Here is a 16,254-nt window from a genome sequence, read left to right as displayed (position 1 = left end):
GAGCTATGAATTTGATTCAATTGGTGGCTTTTCTTTCTCTTTTTTTCCCCCATCCCAAAGTCATGGGAGTATTCTCTAAACTTCTGTGGTTGCTCTTCCCCTGCTCTTTATAAATTCTTTATTGTGGATATCGTTATGGCTTCTACCATTACCATTATACACACATGAGCGCACACACACACACACACACACACACACACACACACTGGGAGACCCATTTGAGTCTTTTACCACCAAAATAAACTCCACATTGCCACAACTTAGTTCACTTTTTTGTTTTCCCTATCTCTCCCTGCCCCAAATCAACTACCTTCCATACATATGCTATTAGAAAATTATCTATTTCAATATTTTAAAAATGATTATACTTAAAACAAATTTGAAACATTTTCTTATCCTTCTTTGCTAAGAGGAGTCAAGTTAAATAAACAAAGTCATGATTTAACTTGATTTTTTTCTTTATTCTGCTGTCTCTTCCCACCATTCTGCATTAACCTCCCAGGAGATCCTTTTTGCTATAAAAGTAATTTTATGGCTTTCAGTCTCCAGACATTCCAACGGCTCTCAAAAGGATGGACACACTGTCTAATGCACCATGTTCATTTCTCTGCACCTGAAGCTGAGTAGAGTCTACTCTACTCTACTAAGCACGAGGTCCAAATTCCTCACCTGGCCTTCCTCTGCTGTCCCATCTCACCTCTCCAATCCCAATGCCTCCACTATGCCTTGGCAAGTAGACTCCTCTTTGTTCCCTAAGTTTTTATGACATTCGTGTTGTGAGAGTTCTATGAAAGAGGCAAGCTGCTTAGCATTGGGCTTATCACATAAGAAGCATTTAATTAAGTCTAGTCCATATTTCTTCTTAGTACAAAAAGGACTTCAGACATTGTAGGCTTGTTTTTCCACTGATTTTGTTGCCTGAGGTCATGTATGTTATTTTCTCAACACATTGCTTTAGTGAGCAAATAATAGAAATCTATTTGTTTTCAATATCTTGCCTTTATAAAGGGTTCTGATTAGCTGGATTTAAATATGATTCACTTTTGGATCATCTAGAATCTGAAAAGTTAAAGACTGAAGGGAGGTGACTTTCAATGTCCCAAAGAAATAAAGAAATAAACTTAAGTATATAGACATATATACACATATACATATATATACACATATACACATTGCATATTATATATCACCATTTAATTATACAAGCCCATTTAAGATTTTTCCTTTTTCAATTCACTTATTATTTTCTGTTTTTAAAAAATGAATGTATTTCATTCAAAAATTCAATACACAGTTTCACTAAAATACAGTAGAAAATGGGATTTATCTTCTCTAGAGATTGTAAATCATGCTCATGTCCACCCTAGAATATTTTGATTTATAACTGAATTCAGAGAAAAACATTATAAATATACAGTAAGTAATGAGGAAGAATCTAAGCAGAAATCATAAAACTCTAAACCCCTGAAAGACTAATGACTATCCAAGGCATTCAGAGTAGATAAATGTAATAATACAATTATATCGATGGGGCTTTAAAGCACAGCTCTTTGTGGACCATAAACTTTAAGAATGAAAGAAAAACATAGCAAAAATATTGCATCAATAATGAATGATGAGAACCGAAAGGCACCAGAGGATTGCATTCATAGTGCCATTAGTATGCAAGTCAGCTTCCTAAACCAAGAATAGAATAAAATAGGAACCATAGGCAAAATTTTTGTGAGTGCTACAAAATATAAATGATTTTCTGCATTTATTTCATTTGAGGTATGTAAGTAATTTTATTTCTTTGAGTAAAGTTATGAAATAAGGCCAGCAGCAAGTTACAAGCAATATATATGTATATAGTATTTTATCAAGCTATTGTTGTCATCACTTTCTATATATTGTGTTGGTATCACATTTCCCATTATTAAATAAAACAGTAGCAAAATGAATGGATTTTATAGGTGCATAGATTTCAGTTTGAAAAAGTGGTATTATGTAGTGATGGCTAGCTAGAACTGAGGGAAAATAGTAAACAAATGATCTGTTAGTGACATGTTGTATCTTCCATACCTGGTTTCATTTTGAGACAGCTTGGTAGACTGAAAGAATTACGCAATTAGGTTCAGAAGAGAAGTATGTCCTAATTCAATCTCTGTTCTTTATTGTGTGATCTTGGCATCATCATTTTCCCTTCCTAGGATTCAGTTTCTTTATTCATAAGATGAATCCATTAGAATGGACGGTCCTAGGATTCTCTGCTATATAGACTGTCTCATTTTGATGTGGAGAGTATGTGACAGAAGTTTTAGTAATAGAATGTTCTTTCTGGAGGATAATTGTGATTTCAAATCTTGGGTGCTTAGCGAAGGAGACCTACAGAGATTTTTGTTATCATTGTTTTGTACACGTGATTAAAAAAAGATGAACTTCATGAAAACACTGTAGAATCAGAACATTTTACATAAAGAAATCCAGATTTTATAGTTCCTTTGAATCACTATATCTGGAAATGCTGAACGCATAGTCCATCACTACAACTCTCAGCTTTTGGTGATGGAAGATAGATTTTCCCTACAAAATATAATAATATATACCTAGCAAGGTCACTGTGTAAAAAGAAATAAGCATGTGAATTACTTAACACAGTATCTAGCATATATGGGTTTAGTAAATAGCAACAACTTCTTCTTCCCATCATTTCCATGAGTTAAGAAAACATAAAAACATTTGGAGTTTAGTCTTCCTAGTCTTCCATTTCTTTGTAAGTATTAGAGTTTTGGTTATAGAAGCAAGAATGTTTACAAAACACAAATGTGATTTGCTGAAAATTTATCTTTTATTCTGATCAATCAGTAACATTGAAGTAGAAATCCAATCATCAGGATTATGTTGATAACTGAACAAGAGGTATATACATCACAACCTTTGCAAAATCACTAGAGGAAATGTGATAGTAGGATATATTTTATGAAGAGAAGATAACTTTTCAGCAGAAGACGGCAGGAAATGATCTCTTCTCAGGCAATGATTCCACGGGGGAACATGTCCCAATGCCTTGAAGATGTCTTTCTGGTTTGTGATGTACAACGTCTTTCACATGATCCAATTAAAAACACAGAAGGAGGAATCCTCTGGAGTTCAGATATAGGAGAACAAATTCACAGCTACTCAACTCCTCCAAAAGAACACAAACCAGGAAACACCTTTTATATACTTCATAAAGTGAAAATTTGAAATGGTAAAGGGTAGGGGGTCAAAAGAACCTTAGAAGAGTTTCTAAGGACTTTTATTTCTTTGGACCATATATCTTTCCTGCCTCTTGCTCTTCTCTGTCTAATTTGCATTTTGTGGTAAAGGTTCTGAGCACCTAGCTCTTGCTCCTCATTCTTCATCATCTAAGTACCTGTACGTTCTGGAACAGTTCTTTCATGAAATACCTTTCTTTGCATTAGACCCCCTCCATTGCACCACATTATGATAAGCTGAAGGAATTCAGGTGCTCCTGTTACACTGGCCAAATGAATAGCTTAAAGGAAATCACACGCCACTAATTGCCATATGCTGTGTTTTAGTTCACTAAGTTACGGCCTAACAGTTCATACCACGAAATCTCTCGAGTCTCAATTGCCTGAGGTTGCTTGGCATGAACAAAAAGGAAATGAAAGCTTGAAATACCCCCTGAAAAACTCTCAATCCAACATTTTTCTAATAACCCCATACCCTTATACTTAGTCACACCATTAAATATTTATTTTCATCTCTTCTAGCCTTTAATTGTCAGCTGCTTCTTTTTATTCTTTTTCTTCCCCCATTTGGTTTTCTGAAGATACGGTAATTTATTAGAAAATAATGGGATAAATAAAGCAGCTTCTCACACATGGAGCATTTTGAGAAACAGAGGCGCACATTAGTTTAATTTGACCTTCAAAAGTCCTTTATGACTAAAAGAAGGGTCATGTGGTATCATTACATTCACTTACAAAAGATTTCCTTCGCTACATATTGACACCTGTTACAAGATTTTTTATTTTTTTATTTTATTTTTTTTAATTTTTTTAACGTTTATTTATTTTTGAGACAGAGAGAGACAGAGCATGAACGGGGGAGGGCCAGAGAGAGGGAGACACAGAATCTGAAACAGGCTCTAGGCTCTGAGCTGTCAGCACAGAGCCTGACGCGGGGCTCGAACTCACGGACCGTGAGATCATGACCTGAGCCGAAGTCGGCCGCCCAACCGACTGAGCCACCCAGGCGCCCCAAGATTTTTTAAATCAGTTTTAAAAATTCAAATGTGCTATTATGAAAAGCTTCTATTTAGTGTTATCACTATAATGTAAATTTCACAAGTGCAGAAACCTTATATGTTTGTTTGTTTGCTACTATGTCCCTTTAAGAATGCTTTAGTACATTCCCCAAAATTACTGAATGAATAGTGAATATATAAATCTTTCCAGCCTTGATGCTCTATAATATGTTGAATACTCTCTCTAACAATGATCATAGAAGACTGATTTTGTTCTGTTTTTGCATTCAGTAGTCAAGTTGCAGTGAGTAAAGATGCTATTCTGGTAACTTTTGGTAAATTGACTTACAGAAGAAAAAATTAATCACCTGTGTTAGTTTCATGTGGCTGCTCTACTAAACCGGGGGTCTAACAACAGAAATTTCTGCTGTCACAGTTCTGGAGCCCAGAAGTCTGATATTAAGGTGTCAATAGGGCTATGCTCCTCTCACTAAAGGCTGCAGGGAGAATCCTTTCTTGCTTCTTCCAGCTTCCAGTGAATCCAGGTGTTCCTTGGCTAGTGGCTGCTTTTCTCCAGTCTCTGCCTCTGTCTTCACATGGCCTTCTCTTCTCCCTGTATGTGTTTCCTCTTTGTGTCTCTGATAAGAACACTTATTATTGGATTTAAGGTTCACTTGGGGATTTAAGAATGATCTCACCCTTGAGATCCTTAATTACTTCTGCAAAGACCCTTCTTCCAAATAAGATCACATGCACGAGTTCCAAGGGTTAAGATGCGGACATTTTTGGGGAGTGGGCAGAGCGTGCCACTCAACACATTATACTACCCTAATATGAGGAATAGAAAGCTGTGCTTCAGGGGCACCTGGGTGGCTCAGTCGGTTAAGCGTCCGACTTCAGCTCAGGTCATGATCTCACAGATTGTGAGTTTGAGCCCTGCATCAGGCTCCATGCTAACAGCTCAGAGACTGGAGCCTGCTTCAGATTCTTTGTCTCCCTCTGTCTCTGACACTCACACTCTGTCTCTGTCTCTCTCTCTCAAGAATAAATAAACATTAAAAAAAAATTTCTAAAAAAGAGAAGAAAGCTGTGCTTCAGCTGAAGAGGCAGTAAGCTTAAAATAGCTGATGGACTTCTAGAACTCTGATGGAATTTTAAAACTTCGTCAAGATTGTCCCAGAGCTAACCTAAAGTTGGTTAGAGGATACAGAGCCTAGGAGCTGAGTCTCTGGGCTTACCTTACCTCCATGCCCACGTCAAACACATCTCATCTGTCAGCTTTTCTTACTTTGGCTTTCTTTCAAATCTTGTTTGCAAGGTTCCAGTCCACAGATATTTTGAAAACTAACCAGCAGAAATAGTCTTATGGAGACAGAGTTGATATCCTTCCTTTTTTGTCCAGGACCATGCCCGTGACAGACGACTTGTCAACACAGAAATATTCAGGGGCTTCTTTGCTTTCCTTGAAGTAAAACAGATAAAGATGTTTAAGTACATTGGCATACCCTAAGACTGATCAAGATCCCTAGGGATTTGTAGATCTGTACTTCTACGGAGGCTGGAAATTGTTTTTTCAGCTTCACTTCCCTTAGACTCTTCAGTGCTAAAGAAAAAAAAAAAAAAACTTTATGAAAAAATATACAGTGGTGAAGGTCTTAGCCTTCAATTTTAAAGCGTTATGAGGAGATAGGACTTCTAAATGGCTCTTTAGATGCCTTCATCATCATTTACTGGCAGCAATGGTATCAGTTTCCCATATGAAACATGCTCGCTCACTAACAGTGCCCAAAGCAGCCAAGAAAATTATCGGAAGGTTTTGGCAAAATTCAGAAGTGTCTTTATTAATAATTATTTCACTTTTTTTTTGGTAACTTAAAAAAAATCAACTTACTTGACCACAAAGTTCTCTAAACTCTGAATGGACCCACTTAAACCATACTCATCGCATTAAATGACCAGGGTACACAGAAATAACAAGTATCCACAAAGATATCCCTGAGTTATAATTATCTGGGCATTTCTCACTAAAGAATTCTAGAACATTGACTTCATTCGCTTCACTAGAACATGTTTTCATGAATGATAACAGTTGCTCTTTTCTTTGTTGCTACAGACTATACATGTAAGGTCCTTCAAGTTTCCGTCCCTTGTGTCAAACAAATTAGCTTCTTTTTTCAGCTTCCTTATATTCATCTCCTATTTGAGGTATCAAAACCCTGAAAGTCTTATCTTTTGACTAACATTCTTCTTTCTAACGGGACAATACACACCATAAGATCAAAGTGGGAGTTTTTAGCATATTGTTTAATTTTGGTATAGATATATGTGAACACTTTGTCTATTGCTCAAGAAGCTCCAAACCAGAAAAAAAATGTAACATGTACATGTAGGTGAGTGAAAATAAAGATATATAAGTATACTGTGTTACATGCAGGTATAGAAGACCTCAAGCTCAGAGGAAGAACAAAGGCACTTGATTCTTACAATTAGAAAACCATTTTTCTTCTTCTTTTCTGATACCAGGAAACAATAAAAGAGTAAAACAAGGACAGACAGCTTTCGTGTCCAGAATTACTGGAAAATTGTTCACTGACTAACCCACAAACTATGAAACAAAGCTATCTTAGATAGTAAAATTTAGACCAGATTGAGAGAGAATTGTGAGAGGCGACCATATAATTGTGCTAAGTGAAGACTTCTGCAAAGCTGAGGATCCAAAAGACAATAAATTATTGTCATGCTATAAATGAATAAGCAAGTAGACAAGTAAGTCAGAAAAAATAAATAAATGGTAACTGAACTTTGTGTGTGTGGGAAGCAAAGTAAGAACACAGATTCAGTGGATTTCGGGGAAAAGGCCAGGAAAATGTAACCCTGACTTGGCAGGGCAGTGGGAAATGGTTTTATCAATTGGAAACACTTAATAAAGAGATTGGAATTTTACAAGCAATTTAAATAACGTGAGAGAGATTTGAAGATTCTTTCCCCACCAAACCATGCACAAACACACATGTACCTACGCAGTCATGATAGCTTAGTCACCAAAAATATATGTAATTCAAATTAATGTATAAATGTGTATAAAAATTATATTTTTATGAGACATTATTAAAACTGTCATTCAGATAAAAGGGTCGTATGCTTGGATTACGAAAGATTCTCTCCTTTCCTCTTCCTGACATCCAGTACAAGGAACAAAAATGACTGAACTTGACTAATACTGGCCATAGAGGATTTTCCATGCTAAACAAGCTTTTGACAAATAGCATGTCTTTCAAGGTAGATAAATCTAGACCCAGTGTTAGCACGCACTAAAAACAGCAGCCCATCTTTATCTTTGATGGTTCCTATATTCCGCGGGAAAATGTTCGTTTTCAGTTGAATGCATTTAAATGATAAATAAGTAGCTGTGAACTGAATCCTAGAAGAAAAGAGAAACAAAAAACAATCACTCTTGATTTTTTGATGTGACATATTAAAGATTTTCTTGAACTTTAAAACAATACATGGCATATGCTTTATAAGATTTAACTGTGGAGACCAAGTTCTTAGTAAATAAAAATGAAAAAGAAAAGAAAACAATGGGAATAAGATGGTTTCTAATCAGTGGACTTTCTAATTGGAGTAACACAGAGTTGAAAGGTACGTTAAAGGTTATCAAAGTGCCTGATGCTGAATTTCTCTCTTGAAAATCCTAAGAATTAATTACCTAGTGTCATGAAATACCTAGTGATCATCTGCAATCTGGGCCCTATGTGTCTTACAATAGAAACATGCACAAGTAGCCTGTGTTTTATAGACTATATGTGTTACTAGAGGCTATCAAATATAGAAATTCTGAAAACATTAATAAAGTTGAGGAATTAGAGTTTGTCATTTACTTGCTATTTTTTTTAAATTTACCTAGCCTACCTCAATATATCAATTTATACATTGCAATATTATAAAAGCTTATTACACTTTTAGTGAATAGAATTCCCGTCATGGATGATAACAGATCTATGGTGTCATTTGTATAGCTATTCAAGTGGAATTGGAAAAAGAGAAGATGGAGATTCATTTAGTGAAAAAAGAGAGAACACCCCAGGTGGCTGGTGATATTGGTGGGGGGGGGGGGGAGAAAATAGTGAAATAATTATATAATTTTATCAACTACTAATTTTGGAGTGAATGACAGTAGGCTTTTCAACATAACTTTTTAATCTCTCTGGTCTCAGTTTCCTTATTTATAAAATGAGAATAATCAGAGTTTTTTTGTTGTTCTTATTAACAACTCAGTTACATAGTCCCCCCCCAAATATTTCGTGTCTTACTGATATTAAGCACTTGATAAGAATAACTTAAATATTATTATCACCATTATCACCATCATCACTCCTGAGAATCTCTAAATCTTATCTCTCACTTAAAAAACAGTACATATATCCTGAGAACCATCAAAAGGTTAATTTATTCAGTCCAGCTATCCCCAGCTTTTCCTGAGATACTCAACATGGAATGACCATCTATTGAAAATAGTAGATTAATTTTAAAAGCTCAAGAAAAAGAACACAGAAATTTCATTTTTTTTATTTTTCCCTAAATCCTTGCTATTCCCCCAAAGAAATCTTCTAAAAATAAAATCTGCTTTTCTACTTATTTGCTTCTCCCTTTCATTGATTCTGATCAAAATGAATATACCGTTTTGTTCTTTTTCAAGAATCTATTAAAATGCCCAGCACTTCATAAGTTCGTGAAAATATATTAACTGATGAGAAAGGGTGCCTTTTAAATTTTCCCATAAAAATGCAATTGGAAAAAGTTGATCCTTTCTATAGGCCAGTGGATTTGACCTTGCTTACTTTATAGGACATGTAAGAGCCCCATATCCTGCACCTATTCTTTCACAACACTCCCAGGAAACAAGCAACAATTACTGAAATCATGTGCAGATGCATTTGACCCATTAAAAGAAGAAGAAAAAGAAGAAAAAAAAGCTTTTATTTTTTCAGCCCCATTCTCCAAAATATTTAGTCATAGGTTTGTAGTTTTCTGACAAAAGTTCAAAGTCATTGCTTCAAAATGACGACATAGTAGACCTGGTCAAGTGTGTAGAGCATTTTGAGTCTTCTTCCAGGTAACCTTTGGCAACCTCTGCCTGAGGTCCTGGCTCGGAGTCCCAGACAGGGTTTTCACTAGTAAAATGAGTCAGTGTGGCTTTCCTGCTCCCCCCCCCCCCCCCCCCCCCCGCCCCTTACAAGTCAGGGACAATTAGACAAGAACTAAAATGCATACTCATGAGGAAGAGCTCCTGGAATAGGCTGGCTCTTAGACCTGGTGTTACTTCCATTGGAAGCTTGTTCCAGGGGATCCCAGTAGGGGGCAGTTCTGCTGGTATTTTTCCAGAGGAATATTCTGGCAGTTCTCTCTGAGCTCTCCTTTTTAAAACCTCTTCTAAAGCTTTGGATTACAAAAGGGAGATCATTCAATTAGATAAGAATAATCTTCAATACCCATGAATCCAGATTTTTATCAAAGTGAATCCACTCAGGCTAAAGGGTAGGCCTCATTGTTTCATTTTGCAAGCGCTGGAACCTCTTGACAGGGAAAGAAAGCAATTAATACAATCGAACATTGACTAGATTCAGCCTTTCATTTTTTCACTTACTGAAGAGCCTGTCTTGAATTATCCCGTCTCTGTCTGTCTCTCTTCATTTCCTGGAGGTCGATCTTTGACCTGATGTTTGAGGTTAGGAAGTGATGAAGGAGGAAGGGTGTTCTTGGCTTTTTGACCCACCCCAAAACCAGGATTGGCTTCTTTATGTAGCTTATATGAATTAGGGTTTTGACATTCTAACCACAGAAAGAGTCTTTTTTCCAGATTTTCTATAAATAATCTGAAACAACTTAAAATTTCTCAGAAACACAAAAGCATGAAATAAAATATTTACTTTGGAAATCTTCTTTGTTCATTTATTTAGGTAACTGTGAACCACATTGTTGCTTCACAGTTATACACTGCAGACAAAAAAAACCACTGCATATTTGATATACAGTAAATGATAGCTGGAGTTGAACCTCATCAAATCATACATAAGTTAAAAAACGTAAATAGGAATTTACTAAAACTGAGGAGTGGAAAAGGAAAAAAATGAGTTCAGAGAGCAGCACATGGCTAGAAGTCCCAAATATCCAGGCTTTTCAAGTGCCTGTAAATGAAAACACTGCCACTGCTATTGTGTCTGAATACTAAGCTTATTACATTTCATTTTAATATCACTGGACTGTTGCATGGCTAAGGCTATATCTCCATATGCAGCAAATTATCAGGAGAAAACAATGTACTGAGGACAGAAAGCTGAGAAGTCAGTGCTTAGAGAAGCAGGAAAGAACTGATTCTTTCTGAGCCCAGCGTTTTAGTATAAGAAGGAAAGAAGACAGAGACAGAGATAAGAGATAAAGAGGAGTGAAAGAGAGATAAGTTATCTTGGACCCTTGCTACTCAGAATAGAAGTTCATGATGTAATAATATCTTCTTATAATTGCAGAATCTCGGGCCCTAAGCCCTAACCATTCTAAACCTGCATATTAGAAGATCCATAAGTGATTTACATGAACATTAATTTTTTTTTTAACGTTTTATTTATTTTTGAGACAGAGAGAGACAGAGCATGAACGGGGGAGGGGCAGAGAGAGAGGGAGACACAGAATCGGAAGCAGGCTCCAGGCTCTGAGCCATCAGCCCAGAGCCCGACGTGGGGCTCGAACTCACGGACCGCGAGATGGTGACCTGAGCTGAAGTCGGACGCCCAACCGACTGAGCCACCCAGGCGCCCCAACATGAACATTAAAATTGAGGAGCATTGTAAGAGAAAAACAAGTCAGTTATATTCTATTGTAAAATTAGTTGTGTGGTACTCTATGATCCTCTTCTCAATTTTTAATTTTTTGAGATTTAAAAAAAATTTTTTTTGATTTATATTTTATAACATTATCTCAAATCTTTTACAGAGAATGAATGAAACATTCCCCGTCCAAGGGGAACACAAAGCAACTCCCTCAGGTTATGGCAGTGAAACAGCAGTAGATAATGGAGGTGGTTCACGAGCCCAGTAGATCTCTGAAAATGAAAGAGGAAGTTCTAAGGTTTGGCTATGCTACACATGGAGATTGTGTTGAATATTGAAGTAAAGCATAGTGAGGTCCAGGAGTGTTCAGACTTTGAGTAATCAAACACACATAAAATCAAGATTCCAGAATGCCAATTTACTTGTTCTTTTACAGTGAGAAATAAAGCTATCATCTTCAAGTAGTCAAGATCAGTGTAGTTAAAACTGAAGCCAATTTGTAATTTTGAAAATGCTTTGTAAATACCAGATCCCGCGCCCCCCCCCCCCCCAAGGGAAAGCAGACAACACTGCAATTAGATAATTGAAGGAAATTCCTTTCATTTGGGTAGATTTTGACAACGGGGACAGAGAATACTAAAGACCAGTTTTGTCTAACTCTTACCTTGTTTGGACTACTGTATTTCCAAAGGACAGTTCTGTGAGCACATCCATTTTTGTATCTTTTTCCCCTTTACCACCAGACTATGTGATCTTTTGTTGATGTCTCACTTTACTTCCTCTGCAGATGTTAATATAATTTTCTAGGCTTTCTCTCAAAATAAATAAATAAACAGGGGCGTCTGGGTGGTTCAGTCGATTGAGTGTCCGACTTCGGCTCAGGTCATGATCTCACAGCTTGTGAGTTCAAGCGCCTCATCAGGCTCTGTGCTGACAGCTCAGAGCCTGGAGCCTGCTTCGGACTCTGTGTCTTCCTTTCTCTCTCTGCCCCTCCTCTGCTCATGCGCTGTCCCTCCCTCTCTCTCAAAGATAAATAATAAAACATTAAAAATATAAATAAACAAAAAAAAGAGAGAAAAGCTATACTTACTAATTTACAAGTTGTTTGAGGATGCTGCTTTTAGGTAAAGCCAACTTTTCCAACTAAAACTGACAGCTCAGTTTAACTGTCAGAGGACTAATTTATTTGAGGTTCTTAGAAGATTCTTCATTCTGAGGCCCTCAAATAGTAATGACAAGTATATGGTCATTTTACGTCATCAGAAAATTTCAAACCTGTATCTATTTCACCTTTCCTCAAATGTTCATATATTATACATACCTGATAAAAATTTATCTACCTATGTATTCATTTACTGTTTTAAGTAACCACTATATGTTAGACCCTTTTCAGATGCAGTTTTTAAAAGATTTTTGCTAAAGTTCATATATTCAGTTATCTTGTATTGCTCTTAGTGAATTTCATTAACCAAATCTTTTTTGAGGGTCTGTCATATGTCAGAAACTATCCTATGCACCAAAAATTCAATGACTCAAACAAGGTGTTGGCAATAAGAATTTAGTGTGTGATCCAATTGTCACTTACAGCATATTCAAGTGGAGAGAAATCTCTCCAAAACGCAACTCTGTAAAAACTTTGGTTTCATCTCATTCTAGTCAGCCAATCCTTGCAAATAATAAAGTAAAGTTGTAGCTGATTTCAATATATGTATTTAGCAATATCTGAAGACCTACAAGTAAAGTCTCTAAAAACTATTTAAAAAAATTTGTTAGAAATGATAGGCCAACAACCTACAAAAAGAATTGCATTCAGTTTCCTGTACACATTATAAAAGATAACTGGTAGATTATAAACACGTGGTCCTTTGTTTTTTTTTAACGTTTATTTATTTTTGAGACAGAGAGAGACAGAGCATGAACGGGGGAGGGTCAGAGCGAGGGAGACACAGAATCTGAAACAGGCTCCAGGCTCTGAGCTGTCAGCACAGAGCCCGACTCGGGGCTCGAAATCACGGACCGCGAGATCATGACCTGAGCCGAAGTCGGCCGCTTAACCAACTGAGCCACCCAGTCGCCCCTGTTTGTTTGTTTTTTTAAGTTTATTTATTATTTTGAGAGAGAGTGCAAGCAGGGGAGGGGCATAGAGAAGGAGAAGATCGCAAGTAGGCTCTGCACTGACAGTTTGGAGCCCACTCGCGGCTCGAACTCGTGAACTGGGAGATCACGACCTGAGCAGAAACCAAGAGCTGGACACTTAGCTGACTGAACTACCCAGGTGCCCCTATAAACACGTGATTCTAATAAAAATAGATGACTCTGGCGACAACCCTTGGCCAGTATAACCAAGGGTAGGTTGTGTCGTAGTCCAGGCCCTCATCTCTGCCTCCTCTTTTTCAACCCAAGATATCCCTGCTGAATTATTGCTTTTTTCAAGTGGTCAGGGTGAGGCTGGGAGAGGATTGTAAAACTGGTATGAAGAGTCATACTTGCTTGGAAGCCCGGTTAAAGTGGATTTTTACTTTGAGGAGAGTTTATATGCCAGCATATATCCTAATCAACCTTACTGATACATTTTCTCCACTCTCCCTCCAGCTTCTCTCTGGAAGGCACTTAGGACAGGCTCAGGTTAATTACATCAGGTCTAATATTCCCAGGGCAACCCAATGTTATACAGAAGACATACAATAGAAATCCAATTACAGTTTAGCATTCCATTTGATTTACTTATTTTTAAATTCTGGCAGATGTTAAATAGGTTCAATAAACTCAGCAATAATTTAAATTCTCCATATTATATTTAAAATAGTTCTGAGGAACTAAGTAAAATGTCAATTTCCCCTGATTTGTTACTACATTGCATATTGTTTTCTATGAGACTATTAATTTTCCTGCCTCACAGCCGCTGTCCTCATCAGTTCACATTTATGTCCCCTAATTCCTTCAGATGCAGCTCTGAATGGGCTGAAGCTCCCACTGACATGCCCAAAGGCATCAAGAGAGCCAGATCCTGACAGGAAGCCAGGAAGATGGACCAGCCATCCATTTGTTAATGTGTCACACTCGAATTACACATGGCTGGCTGCAAAATTAAATTGCTCTTTCAGGATATCAGCGGAGACATAGATACAGCATTATAGCTCTGTGTTCCTATTGTTTTCGGATCAGAAAATGCTTTACTTGTGTACCCTTGCTAAATTGTGTTCACTGAAAGTGCAGATTAAAAAGGGTATTGATTGCAGCTTTCCCCAGGCCTGGAGTGGTTCTGTGATTTCAGAATTGAACATTTAGAAGGAAAAAGTGTGTGTGTTTCCAGTCTTGGCACCTGGAAAATTCCGGAAACCTTTAAAGACAAGGACTGATAATGAGATGATGTCGTTAAACTTCCTGGTAGTGATCTGGGCAGCTGTGTCCTTTTTGCCCTTCCTACTCGAAAGTACTGCATTCAGGCTCAGTAATTTTTCCGCATGTAATACTCATGACCTGCAAACACAGTTGCGTCCAGAACGATGGCTGCTCTGTACACAGTGTGATCAAGAGATGCAAGGCGGCATCCTAACAGCCAGCACACATCACTAGCAACAGATAAACACTGATAACTTCCACGATTCGAACTTTCTCGACATGCGGCACATACAGATGAAGACGCCACCCCTTGCAAGTGATTTCAATTATGCTTGAATCAAGGTCGAAACAAATTATTTAAGAGGGTGGAAATAAATAAAGACCACCCGAAGGAGAACAAACAGAAGCTGTTTATTCAAAGCTTACTAGAGCAAGGGAGTCAGTCCCCATGACTTGTGTTTGGCAGACTCCATGGCAGGCAGTGGAGCGAGGACGCTTTACAGTCAAGGGGGGCAGGAGAGGCTTCAGGTGGCTCTGGTTGGAGGACATTGGCATCGGGAAGCGGCGGTGGGCGAACTAGAAACCGTGCATCCTATGTGAGGGGCTAGGAGAATATTTGGCTTTCTCTGCTTCTTCCTGAGTCAAAAGCAGTGGCAACAAGAGTAGGGAAGTTGGCAGTCACTGAACAACTCCTGTGTGTTCTTAGCCAGCTGCTGCAGAGGAGGCTGTGGTTTGGCTTTCTGCACTGGTTCCTTGCAAAGGTTTTGGGTCAGAATTCTAATGTCATATGTGATATCTGACGAATGTCCATTTGTATATTCAGACTCTTAGGAGTGTTGTTTTTTCTAATGTTTTTTTTTTTTAATTATTTTTTTTGAGAGAGCGCAGATGGGGGAGGGGCAGAGAGAGAGGGTCAGAGGATCTGAGGCAGGCTCTGTGCTGACAGCAGCAAGCCCAGTGTGGGCCTTGAACTCACAAATTGCAAGATCATGACCTGAGCCGAAGTCGGATGCTCAACCGAATGAGCCACCCAGGTGCCCAAGAGTGTTTTTAAAAATAGTCATATAAGGAGTTAAATTCAAGCAGGCAAATCACTGCAATGAAAGCAGCTCTGGTAATTCTGCTTATTGGAAGCTGGTGGGTAAAAACATAACATTATATACTTCTTTCTAGGGTTCAGGATCACTAGCCCGAGAAGCTAATGGTATGAATGTATTGAAAATGCGCAAGGTGCTCATAGCCTCCTTGACTTCCACTTAGAGGCCAGCAGTCAAAACAGCTCTGAAAATAAATGAAGTGAACTTGGATTGTGAGAAACTACACCCACGAGGTTCAATGGCTCTAAGAGCCAGATGATGTAGTAGGTCACGAAGAACCTATCTATTGTACAAAGGACTACCAGAGTTAAGAGAAGGCGGGGATCAGTCATGGAAGGCTTTCATGGAGAATGTGTGGGTGAAAACAAGGCTGTCCACAATGGGACTTGGGTGCACAGATTCTGCTATGGCAGAGTAATGGCAGAAAGAATGAAATGAAAGAAAGAAAGTTGCAGAGGATATCATGAAGACTATGGAATGCTATGCTCTTTACAGAAAACAAAAAAGGAAATAAGTGAAATTGATTGAGGAAAATGTTATATCCAAATTTAGGTGAGTCTCTTGGAGGTGACAGAGTAGGATATTGAAAAGGGATTATGGAGCGCCTGCATGGCCCAGTTAAGCATCTGGCTTTGGCTCAGGTCATGATCTCAGTTTGTGAGTTTGAGCCCTACATCTGGATCTGTGCTGATAGCGGGGAGTCTGCTTTGGATTCTCTGTCTCTCTCTTTCTGTTCCTACCCAGCTCATTCTCT

This window comes from Panthera pardus, unplaced genomic scaffold (genome assembly GCF_024362965.1).
Source record: "Panthera pardus isolate Hobbes unplaced genomic scaffold, ASM2436296v1 HiC_scaffold_17, whole genome shotgun sequence".
In the NCBI taxonomy this organism is placed as follows: domain Eukaryota; kingdom Metazoa; phylum Chordata; class Mammalia; order Carnivora; family Felidae; genus Panthera; species Panthera pardus.
This window is presented reverse-complemented; position numbering follows the sequence as displayed.